General features: G+C 46.9%; 1 pseudogene; it reads right to left on the minus strand.

The window, feature by feature from the left end:
* Positions 1-4,559: 4,559 nt before the first annotated feature.
* The window catches only part of LOC116885879, a 44,042-nt pseudogene continuing 35,418 nt past the window's right edge, over positions 4,560-13,183 (minus strand).

Consider the following 13,183-nt stretch of genomic DNA (forward strand, 5'->3'; position numbering starts at 1 on the left):
CTGGGCACTGACAAGTTCAATCATCCAGGATGAGGCCCCTGAAGAGGAAGGGGCTGTGGAGAGAGGCGGGGAGGAGTGGGTGGGTCAGCTAGGCCTGGCTCTCAGGACAACTCTCCTTGGCCACCCAGGGCAAGAACAAGAGAGTCAGCTGAGTTTCTGGGCTAGACTGTGGCTAATCCTCAGCCTTGCTAGGACGCCTGGGGACAGGGCCCGTCTCCCCTGCTTGGTGGTCATTGCTGAAACACCTTAATGATGGCTTCAAAGGCCTGGGGTGCATTCCAAGCCCCAGGAAGGCAGAGGGGAGTGGTTAGGAAACATTATCTGGCCCCTAATTGCCCAGTGGGGATTAGCAAGCCTGCCACCCCTCCCCCAGGTGAGCTCTCCTGTCCTGTCAGGCCACCTTCCTGGATCTGGGCCTCCTTTGAAGTGTGATTAGGAGAGGAAGAGAGGTGTCTCTGGTCAGTTACAAAAACCTCAAGCCCTCTCCAGCATGGGGGCTAATAATCCAGAAAACCCCTAAATGGACAGCTTGAGACAGGGCAAAGTCAGGGCCAGCCCTTCTAGGCAGAGTCCAGTCAACCTGCGAGGGGAGCTTGGGCCAGGTGATACCCTGAGCCTTATGCAAGCGAGGGCTACCAGGCTTCTCAGGGCACTGGAAGGCCCAACTCCTGACCCTTGTCACAGGGTCTACTGCCCTCTCCACAGCTCCACCCTCTCTCCTAGGTCAGGACTTAGCTTTGGGACCTCTGACATCACTGTGGCCTCAAGTGGCACTTCTAGGGTTCTTGGTCGCCCAAGTTCCTCATTGTTGTAGCCCATATCTCATGTGTATGTGTGTGTACATGTATGTATGTGTGTATGTATATATGTATGTATGTATATGTGTATTATGTGTATGTGTGGCACAGGCGTGTGTCAATCTGTATGTATGTATGTATGCATGTATGTATGCATGCACAGGTATATGTGTACGTATGTGTGCATGTAGGTGTCTATTTGTCTTATGTGTGTGCACAGATGTGTGTATGTGTACAAGTGTGTGTACGTGTGTGTGTATGTGTGCATGTAGTTGTCTATTTCTGTGTGTCTGTGTCTTATGTGTGTGCACAGATGCGTGTATGTATACAAGTGTGTGTGTGTGTAGGTCAAAGGTATATGCTGAGTGTCTTTCTCCATGGCTCCCACATATTTTTTTTTTTTTGAGAGAACGTCTCCAACTGAACCTGGAGTGAACCAATTCAGTTAGGTAAACTAGCAAATGAGCTCTAGGGATCCACCTGTCTCTAGTCCCCTCCCAGAGCTTAGCTGGGGATCCATCTTTGTTTTCTCTCAGTACTGAGAATAGAATCCAAGGTCTTGTGTATTCAGCAACACCCCAGCCCCTCACTGGGGGATTCTAGGCAAGGGCTCTACCACTGAGCCATGCCCCCAGCCCCTCACTGAGCCACACCCCCAGCCCCTCACTGGGGGATTCTAGGCAGGGGCTCTACCACTGAGCCATGCCCCCAGCCCCTCACTAGGGGATTCTAGGCAGGGGCTCTACCACTGAACCACCCCCAGCCCCTCACTGGGGGATTCTAGGCAGGGGCTCTACCACTGAACCACCCCCAGCCCCTCACTGGGAGACTCTAGGCAGGGGCTCTACCACTGAGCCACGCCCCCAGCCCCTCACTGGGGGATTCTAGGCAAGAGCTCTACTACTATTAATTATATTTTTAGCTCCCTTTTTCTCTTTCTGGTTTTGAAACAAGGTCTCATTAAGTTTCCTAGACTTGTCTTTGACTCACTGGATAGCCTGGGCTGGCCTTGAACTTGGCATCTTCCTGCCTTAGCCTTTCAACAGCTCGTGTGGAAGGCCTGCATCCTCATACTCACTGTGGCTCTGATTGCCATATCCCTCATAATGTGATTTGGGGAATCCTTTTCTGCTCTGGGTGGTCACTCTCACATCTTTCAGTCATTTTGTCTGTTCGACTCTTTTGCTAGACTGTCAGCCAGCCAGCTCCAGGGATCCTGCTGCCTTTCCCCTGCTGGCCTTATGGGTACTGGTGCTGTCATTCTCATCTTTTTCCATGGGTGCTGATCATTTGCCTTTGGATCCTCATTCTTGCACAGCAAAGTACCATCACCCGTTGAACATCTCCCCAGCCTCTCAACTGTGTTTAACCAGACCCAGTACCATCCTTGTTGAACAAAGGACATCAGGATTTGTTCAGGAGATTAACCTCTTCCCAGATACAGCTCCCACTTTGACAGATACTCCCTATCCTTTCTGAGGGTTTCTTCCAGCTATTGCTTGTTTTCCTTGCTGTACAGAGGTATAGATCCATCTGGTCTTATCTGGTTCGGTTTCCTTGCATATGCTGTTAGTAGGTCTCTCTCTCTCTCTCTCTCTCTCTCTCTCTCTCTCTCTCTCTCTCTCTCTCTCTCTCTGTTGTTGAAGTGGCTGGGTACTGGCTGCCTGCCTCTCCCTTCCTCCAGTGAGAGAGAGCTCTCTAATAATCAGATCCTTAATTAAGTTGGCACACTCTGTGTTTCCAAAATACCATGCCTTTTTTTTTTTTCTTCTTCTTCTTTTTTTGATCTTTGCAAACCTTGATATTCAAAGCAGGCTTGTGCCACACTGTCTCTGGAGGACTGTAGGGAGAAAGTTCTGGCCCCACCAGGAAAGGGAAGAGGCCTGGGCACCCATTCTTCCTGGGTGTGGGGGGTCCAGCCCAGGGCCAGTCACGTGACTCGACGCTCCAGCTGTCTGTGACTGTAGACAGGTCTGTGAATTCAGGGTGGTCTAGAGGTGGGAGGGAGAGGGGCACGGTTGAGAGGGGTGCCTTGAGGGGTTGTGGGGGAAGGGCTGGCATCTAGCCCACCATCCCTGGAACTTGGGGCACCACTCTTTCAAAACACCAGCTGGTGCCCATCCCCTCCTGCCTGTCCCCCCTCCCCCCTGTCTCATCAGCTTCCACAGTTCTGGGGCCTGGCCCTGCTTAGGGACAGCCTTGAGGATGCTGGACTTGGGTTTCATGGAGGAACAAACACAGACAAGGGGACAGACCCTGAGCAATACTGAGGTGAAGTTCACAGTGGTAGGAGTGATCGTAGGTCTTGCTGGGTCCTAGTGGTGTGGAGGGTCATCTCAACTCCCTTTAACATCTGGGGCCCTTCCTAACCCCATTTTGAAAAGTCTACCAGGGAAATAATGTTGATGGTAGACACATCTTGCCAAATATGAAGCCTGCATTTTGATTTTTGGGAGTTTTCCTCAAGTATCTCATGCACACGGAGGGGCACATGACTCAAGCACATAGCTTGCACTCTATCATAAAGCCTGCTTGTTAAGGAAACCAGAGCTTGGCCAGGAATGAAAACATGACCAGCGTCCAGGAGAGCCCCTACCAAATCCTCCCTCAAAGGGCAGCTCCCTCCCAACTCCTGACATCCTGATTACTTTCACGAGGCCTGAAGGGATTCTCCTCATGTCCACTTCAGATTTGCCAGTGCTCAGATCTCAAGGACGTTGTTCAACAGGATTTGACAGAATGTGTCCAGGCAAAGCACGCGCGCTACTTGAAGGTCTCCCAGTGACCCTTCCTGGTCACCACCCCTTCCACACAACTGTTCAGAACACTTCTGGGGTAGTCGGTTTTGTTCATTCCAGAATCCCACATGGGTGTGGGACCTCCTTCGGGCATACATCATGGTGTTTTGAGATTCACTGTGGGTGGTATAGGCCAGCAGCTGAATGCCTCCTCCAGCTAAGGCCTGACCCATTACACATCACAGCTGCTTGAATTTTTTTTTTTTTTTTTTGTTACTGGACAATTATATCGTTTCCTAGTTTTTGTTTGTGAAAAATGGCTATGTAGGTGTTCTACCACTGAGCCACACTCCAGCCCCTCACTGGAGGATTCTAGGCAGGGGCTCTACCACTGAGCCACGCCCCCAGCTCCTCACTGGGGGATTCTAGGCAGGGGCTCTACCACTGAGCCACACTCCAGCCCCTCACTGGGGGATTCTAGGCAGGGGCTCTACTGCTAAGTTATACCCTCAGACTTTTTTTAAAAAAATATTTTATTTTGTGACAGAGTCCCATTAAGTTGCCAGGCCGTCCTTGAAATCACTTTGTACTGAATCTGGCTTTGGACTTGTGACATCCCCATTTCGATCTGGGAAACTGGGATGACAGGATTGAATCATGAGGCTTAGCTCCAATCTTATTCACAATGACCTGACAAGGCCATGAAAGCCCATGGGTGACAATCTCCACTAGAGCTGTGTGTGTACCATTTGTTTGATGAAGCAGCTGCCTGGGTCTCTGGAAGCTTAGCATAATCCATCTCCCTCCTTTTGGGGTAGGCACAGGGACCTCCTCAGAGGATTGTTATTATTTCTGAGTGTTGGTGTCTTTCTGTCGTCATGTGTCTGAAACAGCTGAGAGAGGCCTGAGGCTTCAGAGGATGGGCTCACCAACCAGTCTGTGTGTATGCTGCAGGTCCCAGCTTACGCCCGCTCAGCTTCGGTGGCTTGGCCAATGGTGTGGGCTGTTTGGCTACCAGTCCTCCTCAGAGGTAGAAAACAGGCACAGCTACCATAGCTACAGGGTTTTCTTCAGAACACATCAGCCTGATCTCCATGAATCCAGCTTTAGAGAGGGAGATGAGGAAGTGGGGAGATGGGGGAGTTTCAACCACACCCTTGCAGGTATCAAACTGCCATAAGGAACTGCTATCCTGTATGCGAGAGAGAGAGAGAGAGAGAGAGAGAGAGAGAGAGAGAGAGAGAGAGGAAACTAACTTTCCATAACTTTCTAAACCCAATTAAAGAAATCAACTAAGATAATCAAAACAATCTTATTACATCTATCTATCTATCTATCTATCTATCTATCTATCTATCATCTATCTATCTATCTTATATCTATGTATTTATCTATATATAATTTATCTATGTTTCTATCATGTATTATCTATTTATTTAGTATTTATTTATATAGGGCAGGTGTACCACAGTGTGTATGTGAAAGTCAGAGAACAACTTGCAGGAGTTGATTCTCTCCTCCCATCACGTGGGTCCCAGGGCTCGAACTGGGGCCCTCAGGTTCCATCAGCGTGGGCTGTTGTAGGCTCTGTATGTGGAGCTCAAATAAGTGCACCCCATGCACAAGTTAATATGCATCCAACCATGCACATCTCCTGCAGGAGGCATCTCTCACACACTATACACGTTCTCATACGGCCACTATGACCTCACAAGTGTGAGCAGTGTTATTAGAAAGAGTTTAGGATCTTCAGCCAGGACAGGCACTGAGATGAAAATGTAAGAGCTTACATGGAGCTCACAGACAAAGCCGGGCCTGTTGGGACAAGCCTGTGGTTCTAGCTCTTCAGGCAGCTGAAGCAGAAGCCTGCCATTAAAGCCTGCCAGGACCAGAGAATGAGTGAGAGGGCAACTTAGGTAATTGAGGAACTAGACTGTGTCCCAAAATAAAAAGTGAAAAGACGACTGTAACTATAGCTTAGCAGTACTGTGAGGGACTGGGGTGTGGCTCAGTGGTAGAGCCCCTGCCTAGAATCCCCCAGTGAGGGGCTGGGGCGTGGCTCAGTGATAGAGCCCCTGCCTAGAATCCCCCAGTGAGGGACTGGGGCGTGGCTCAGTGGTAGAGCCCCTGCCTAGAATCCCCCAGTGAGGGGCTGGGGGCGTGGCTCAGTGGTAGAGCCCCTGCCTAGAATCCCCCAGTGAGGGGCTGGGGTGTGCCATATTCGAAACTCATGTCACCCTCACTGTGTAGTCACAGAATAACAAGGCAATTCTCAGTCACCTCCTGCAGTTTGTCTTGCTCCCCTGGAGGCCTTGTGTGTACCAGACCGAACTGTTTTCTTCTGAGTAAGCCATATCAGGAAGCTCTACTCTTTCTTGTGGTGGATCTTAGTTCCTCCTGACTTTTAAGACAATAATAATAATGACAATAATAATGATAATACCCACTGATTCTATTTTTTATGTAACCATTGAAGAAACATTGTAAATTACTCACCAAAAAACAGGTATAAAGCCAGTGAAATTGTGTGACAGAATATTGGCTCAAATTGTGTCCAGCTGTGTCTTAGTCAGTGTTCTATTACTGTGAAGAAACAGTACGATCCACAGCAAGTCTTTTTTTTTTTTCCGATTTATTTATTTATATGAGTGCCCTATCTGCATGTATGCTTGATTAACAGAAGAGGCTATCAGATTCCGTTACAGATGGTTGTGAGCCACCAAGTGGTAGCTGGGAATCGAACTCAAGACCTCTGGAAGAGCAGTTAGTGTTCTTAACCACTGAGCCACCTCTCCCGTCCCGTAGCAACTCTTAAAAGGAAAGCATTTAATTGGGGCTGGCTTACAGGTTCAGCAGTCTAGTTCACAGTCATCATGGCAGGAAGCATGGCAATATGCATGCAGACATAGTGATGGAGAAGGAGCTGAGAATTGTACATCCAGATCTATAGGCAGCATCAAGAAAGAGTGACACTGGGACTGAAACCCAAATCCCACCCCTAGTGGCTTCTTCCAATAAGGCCACACCCACTCCACCAAGGCCACACCTCCTAATCCCTCTCAAGTAGTGCCACTCTCCGATGACCAAGCATTCAAGTACGTGAGCCTATGAGGGCCATTCTTACTCAATTACCACAAACTCTCATCTTACTTCACCTTGTTATACTGAATAGCTCATATATTGCTACTAAGGAATACATCATTACTTTAAATTTAGAAAATTATATGTATTTTAGGCACCAACTTTCAGCTTGGCAAAGAGTCACAGGCTTTTTCAAAATGTTTGTATACAGTTTCTGTGAGAAAAAAACTTCAATTTTAGCTTCTGGATATAAAAGCAAAGCTTTTACTAAGGAACACATCTACAATACCCACTCCTGCACCCAAGGCTAAGGGAATTTTGCGCTAGGGAAGGGGGAAGAAAGAAATAAACAAAATAAAGCAAGCAAGCAAACAAAACAAGATCCCACTTATCACAGCAACAAGGAGATGTTTTAGATTCAAACACACAATGAGTTGGGAAGTGATGTTTTGTACAATACAGAAATATGAGAAGGCCACAGTTAACATGAATACTGAACAAAACAGATTTTAAGATAAAGACTTAGTAGAAATAAGGCCAACATGGGCCCTTTGTTAAACAACAACAGCAGAAAACAAACAAAACAGACATCCAAAGAGACGAAACAAAACAAAAACCATTGGTGTCCTTGCATCAATGCCAGCCAACATTAGTCAGTGGAGATCAAGTCAGTGTTCTCAGCTTCCACATGAAGATCCAGCGGAGGAGAACATGCATCCTGAAGATACTAAGCGGTGGCATCGCACAGGACTAAGAGATGGAAGTTTAGAAAAATAGCAGGAAAAAAACCAACAATGCAAAATCAGGTTCATAGACCTTGGTCAAATGTGTTGTCCTCTTGGACTGACTAGAAACAAGAGAATATCAAATCCAGAAATGAGAGGAGACATTACCACAGAACCTACAGCATACGAGACATAATGAGCAGACTGGAGAGTGACTCAGAAGTTAAGAGCACTTGCTGCTCTTGAAAAGAGCTGGGGTTCTGTTTCCAGCATTTATACGGTGGCTCAAAGCGGGGGAATTTGACAGCCTCTTTTGGCCCCTATGAGATGAACACCAGTTACTCGTGTGGCATACAAACCTGAAGTCAAAACATTCACATACATAAAATAAAAATAAATCCTAAGAACTAAACCTAAAACGTACAAACACCACCATTAACTGTTTGCAGGGTAGAATGGTACATGCCTTTAACCCAGGCACTAAGGAGGAAGAAGCAGACAGATCTCTGTGAGTTCAAGGTTAAGACTGATCTATATTGCAAGTTGCAGACCAACTCTCACAGTGAGATCCTGTTTCAACAAAACAAGCTAAGTCCACCAAAGCATCACACACATACACAGTCACAGACACAGACACACACACACACACACACATACACAGAGGCACAGACATATACACAAATACAAACACAGACACATACAGAGAAATACACACAGGTACACAGAAACACACACAGACACAGACACACACACACAGACATACACACACACATATATACACACAGACACAGACATATACACAAATACAAACACAGACACACACACACAGACAGACATATACACATATATACACACAGACATAGACATATACACAAATACAAACACAGACACACACACAGACAGACATATACACAAATACAAACACAGACACACACACAGACAGACATATACACAAATACAAACACAGACACACACAGAGACATACACACAGATACACAAACAGACACAGACACAGACACACACAAACATACACACACAGGTACACATAGGTACACATACACACAGGTACACAGAAACACACACAGACATACAGACACACACACATAACTATACACAGACATATGGACATACACACACACAGAAACATACACATACACACACATAGATACACAGACATACACACATACACTCTCTCTTTCACACACCCACACACACACACACACACACACACACACACACACACCATAAAATCCAACAACCCCAATCAAAACCAGACCAAACCATATAAAACAACAACGAAGACAACTTGTTTCTGCCAATGAACTTACATGAGAGGAGAAATCACCACAAACTCTACAGAATAAAGAGACAACAAGAACAACCCACACAGCCTGTGTGGCACTCAACTCCACAGTCAGAGAAAGCACATAAACTACCAGAGTGAACTCAAGAAGAAAGCAGATGGCCAGTGTAGCTTTGTGACTATTAAAGGCATCCCACCTAAAATAAAGACCTCTCTGAGTCCATGCGGGATTGCAGAGGTCCTGGAAGAATTCAAATAACTTCAAAACATAGCAGTGATGTTGGCAGACTAATAGAACAAGATGCCAACGGTTGTTACGGAGCTCTAGTAATCGGGTCAGGGTGTCAAAGTCAAGGTAGACAAGTAGATTTGTGGGACAGAATAGAAACGCGCACATGGGAACAACTATTGAGGAAGGATAAAGGCTTTGCTGGGAGGAGCAGTCTTAAATAAACAATGCCAGAGCTGTTAGATCTCGAATATCGATTCATCTGTTTATCTGTCTACCTACTGCCAGCCACCCATGTGTCTATCATTTTCTGTGTCTAAATATTTATTTGTGTGGACATACATTCATGAGTATGTGTGTGTGTGTGTGTGTGTGAGTGTGTGTGTGTGTGTGTGGAGTGTGTGTGTGTGTGTATAGTGTGTAGATCAACATTGAATGTCTTCCCCAATTGTTCTTTACCTCATTTTTGAGATAAGGTTGCATTGAACTTAGAGCATACTGATTTGGCTAAGCTCGATAGCCATTAAACCCCATGCCTGTGCCCTTCTGCACCTGGCTTTACATGGATGCTGGGAATCTGAACTCAGGTCCTCATGCTTGTGTAGCAAACACTTTACCTACATCTGTTTCCTATCTCTGTTTCCATTATCTAACTCTACTAATCTGTTTTCCTTTTATCTACATTTCGATCCATCTGTTACCTAATAGACAAAACATAATTCAAAGGAGATTATAGGCTTAAGTGAAAAATTTGTATCTTGGAAACTTTTAGAAGAGGCTGGGGACACGAATCAGTCAGTGAAGTTCGAGCCCTGAAGATATGGAGAGCTGGGTTCGAATCTCTGGTTCCCAGATAAAAGCCAGGTGCAGAGACACAGTGCTGTCATCCCAGCACTGGGGTGGAGACACGGCAATCCCTAGAGCTCATTGGCGAGCCAGTCTAGACCAATCAGGGACCTCCAGCTTCATTTAGAGATGTTGTCTCAAAACATAAGGAAGAAAGTGACTGAGAAATGCTGATGTCTCTATGCCTGTGTCCGCATGGATACATGTAGTGGTTCGTGTTCTCATGCTAATTACGTTACCCAAAAACCTGTTTGCAGTGTCCAGCAAGTAGGACTAAAGGAAGCCTGTTCCCAGTTGGTTTTTGACTGGTCAATAAAATTGTGGGCAGCCAATGGCTGGGCAGGGAGACAGAGGCAGGACTTTTAGGATTCTCAGGAAGGGACCAAGGAAGGAGGACAAGGAGAGTCCTCAGTAAGGAGGAGAGAGAGAGAGAGAGAGAGAGAGAGAGAGAGAGAGAGAGAGAGCGAGAGCGAGCTGACATGTAGGTACGAGGGGAATGAAGCCCCAGGAGGGCTGCCCAGCAGGGTCCAGGGCAGCAAAGATGAAATATAGATTTAATAAGTATTAACTCAGGAATATCAGAGGGGAGAGTGTGTGAGCCTCATGGAGTTAGGGAGTGGCCCAGCCATAGAGCTGTTTAAGGTATTTAAAATATAGGGCTGTGTATGTGTGTCTTTCTTTCGGGAAAATCCAGAACATTGGGGCAATAGCAAGAAGCGCACGTGAACTCACTGGGGAAATATAGAGTGGATTAATCAAATACTGCAACAGATACACACGCACACACACACACACACACACACACACACACACACAAAACACACTCCACATACCACATTCTGGAAAATCACAAGAAGAAGCATTTTTGTGATTTTGGGTTCGCAAAGATGTTTTTAGGTATGATATCACAGACGGAACCAATAGAAATAAAAGTCAAGTTGCAGTGAACAGTGATGTTGCAGCACATATTTGCCAGAGTGGCTAAAACTAGGACCTGACCATCCCAAGTGTAGATGAGAATGGGCGATGTGGAGAAGCCAGCATGCTCCTCCGTTGCTGACAGGAATGTTAGAGGGGGAGAGAGAGAGAGAGAGAGAGAGAGAGAGAGAGAGAGAGAGAGAAGGAAGGAAGGAAGGAAGGAAGGAAGGAAGAGCAACAACAACAATAAAGAAAATGAATAATAAATAATGAATAATAATAATAATAAAGTAAATAGTTGGCCAATTTCTCAGAGGCTGAAAATTCCCAAACACCAGAGCCAGCTGTTCCCCTCCCGGGCATTCACCCAAGAGAAATGCAAACATACATTCATAAGAAGACTCGTGCACAAATGTTCACAGGGAGTTTATCTGGATTAGCCTCAAACTGGAAACAACCCAGAGTCCCACAAACCAGAAGACGCAAGCAGGACAGTACCATTTGTGTTGTTGTGTGGTTGTCTGCAGAAAGGAGCCGTGAGCTCAGCTGCACAGCATGAAGATCCACGGTACTGGGGGATTCCATTCACCTGGGATACTGGGTGTGCAGAGTAGCATGGTCTGTGTGAGCGCGGACCGCATGCTCTGTTGCCAGGGCTGTACTGTCATTGGTTATAAGCAATGCTGACCGATTCTGAACTTTACACATGCAGCCTGTTGTATGATTCCACTCTGCCTGAACCATTTGTGGGAAGGTGCTAGGATTTAAACTGATCCCTTCCCGCATCTGTTCCAGCACAATGACACCCACCGCTACAATGGTGGAGTGAGTCAACTCAGATACACAGGGAGGAGTCACTACAGAGCCATTTCAAAGCCAGTCTGTGCCACAGAAGGAGATCATCTCAAAGTAAAAAGCATAAAAGCAAGGGTGATGGCTCAGTGGATGAACCACTTGCTGCATAAGTGTGAGACCAGAGATAGATCCCCAGTACCTACCTAGATAAGAAGCCAAGAAGACATGGCAGTCCCCCTGTAACCCTAGTGCCCATGGAGGAAGAGACAAAGAGTCCCTGGACCAAGCTGGCTAGCTAGACTGCCTTGGTGGGCCCCAGGTTCATGGAAAGACCCTGTATTGATAAATAAAGTGGAGGACAACTGAGGAAGGCTCCAAGCACTAATGTCTATATTCCATATGTAGGCAGACACATGGACATATGGGCCTGTCCATGTATGTTCTTACACTCATGTGGCCACAAACACATATATCCAAAAAGCATAAGAACAGGCCGTGGTGGGGGGATAGCTCAGGAGGTAAAGAGCTAATTATGCAAAAAATGAGGACCAGAGTTAGATCCCCGTCTCCCACATAAAGGATAAGTGTGGTTGCATGGGTAATTCTAGTGCCCAGGAGAAAAAGACAGACAAATCCCTGGATAGCAGCCAGACTAATTTAATTGCGAGTTCCAGGACGATTAGAAATCTTGTCTCAAAAACGAGGTAAATGGCACCTGTGGGATGACACCTAAGGTTGTTCTCTAGCCTCTACATGCATGCACAACTTAGCACAAACATATACACACACATTAAAAACAAGCAACAAACATTAAGAACAGCAAACAAGTAAACAAAAAAGGCTCATGAATGTAGCTCAGTGGTAGGGCCCCTGCCTAGGATCCCCCAGTGAGGGGCTGGGGGCGTGGCTCAGTGGTAGAGCCCCTGTGCAGCCGTTGAGGTCCCAGGTTCTGTCCCCAGTAAGAACACACAGCTTGGGCTATGATGTGATCCTCTTTGTCTATTCCTAAGATTATGTGGGTCATGTGAACAGGATGAAAATGCCGTCTGCTGGTGCTACTGTGCATTCCTTCTTAACCCTGATGTGAGGCCATCGCCATGACTTAAGTTTGGGTATGTCGGGAGCATTTTCTTCCACACCCCAGCAACTGGCTGACACCACACACCCCGCCCGCCCTTTCCCCAGGGCTGGCAGTCAAACGTTCATCTTCTCTGAAGCCTGGGTGTCTTGGAACAGGCTCTGCCATGGGTGGGGAGGGCGTGGTGACACATATGTCTACCTGTCTAAGAGACACTGGCGTAGATGCCAGCCTGAGGCCCAGGGCTGTGCCTTCTGCTCAGTATCTTCAAGCCCGTCACCCACCTGTTTGGCTCCTGCAGGCACTTGTTTCCCTTCCTCAGCTCTAGTCAGAGCATCTGTAGAGACCATGTGCCCTCCAAGGGTCCCCCTAGAAGTAACTGCGAGCTCTGCAGGGTTCCAGCTTGAGTCTTGGCAGCTCTGAGACTTTGAACAGACAACTGTCTTTTCCCCCATGTTGGTGGGGGATGTTCTGTGAGCTTGGACTCATGAAGGCATCCCTTGACTCATAAGCACTTGTGGACAGTCGCCCTGGAGGAGGATGGTTGGTGTTCATGGCCTCAGAAGCCCTGGCCAATAGGAAGCTTTATTTATAGACACAGAGAGACCGAACCCCAGTTCTACCCAGGGAGCTTACTCTACCTCTGCCTCAGCTAGAATAGCAGTAGCAGACG

Source organism: Rattus rattus, chromosome 16 (assembly GCF_011064425.1).
Source record: "Rattus rattus isolate New Zealand chromosome 16, Rrattus_CSIRO_v1, whole genome shotgun sequence".
NCBI lineage: Eukaryota > Metazoa > Chordata > Mammalia > Rodentia > Muridae > Rattus > Rattus rattus.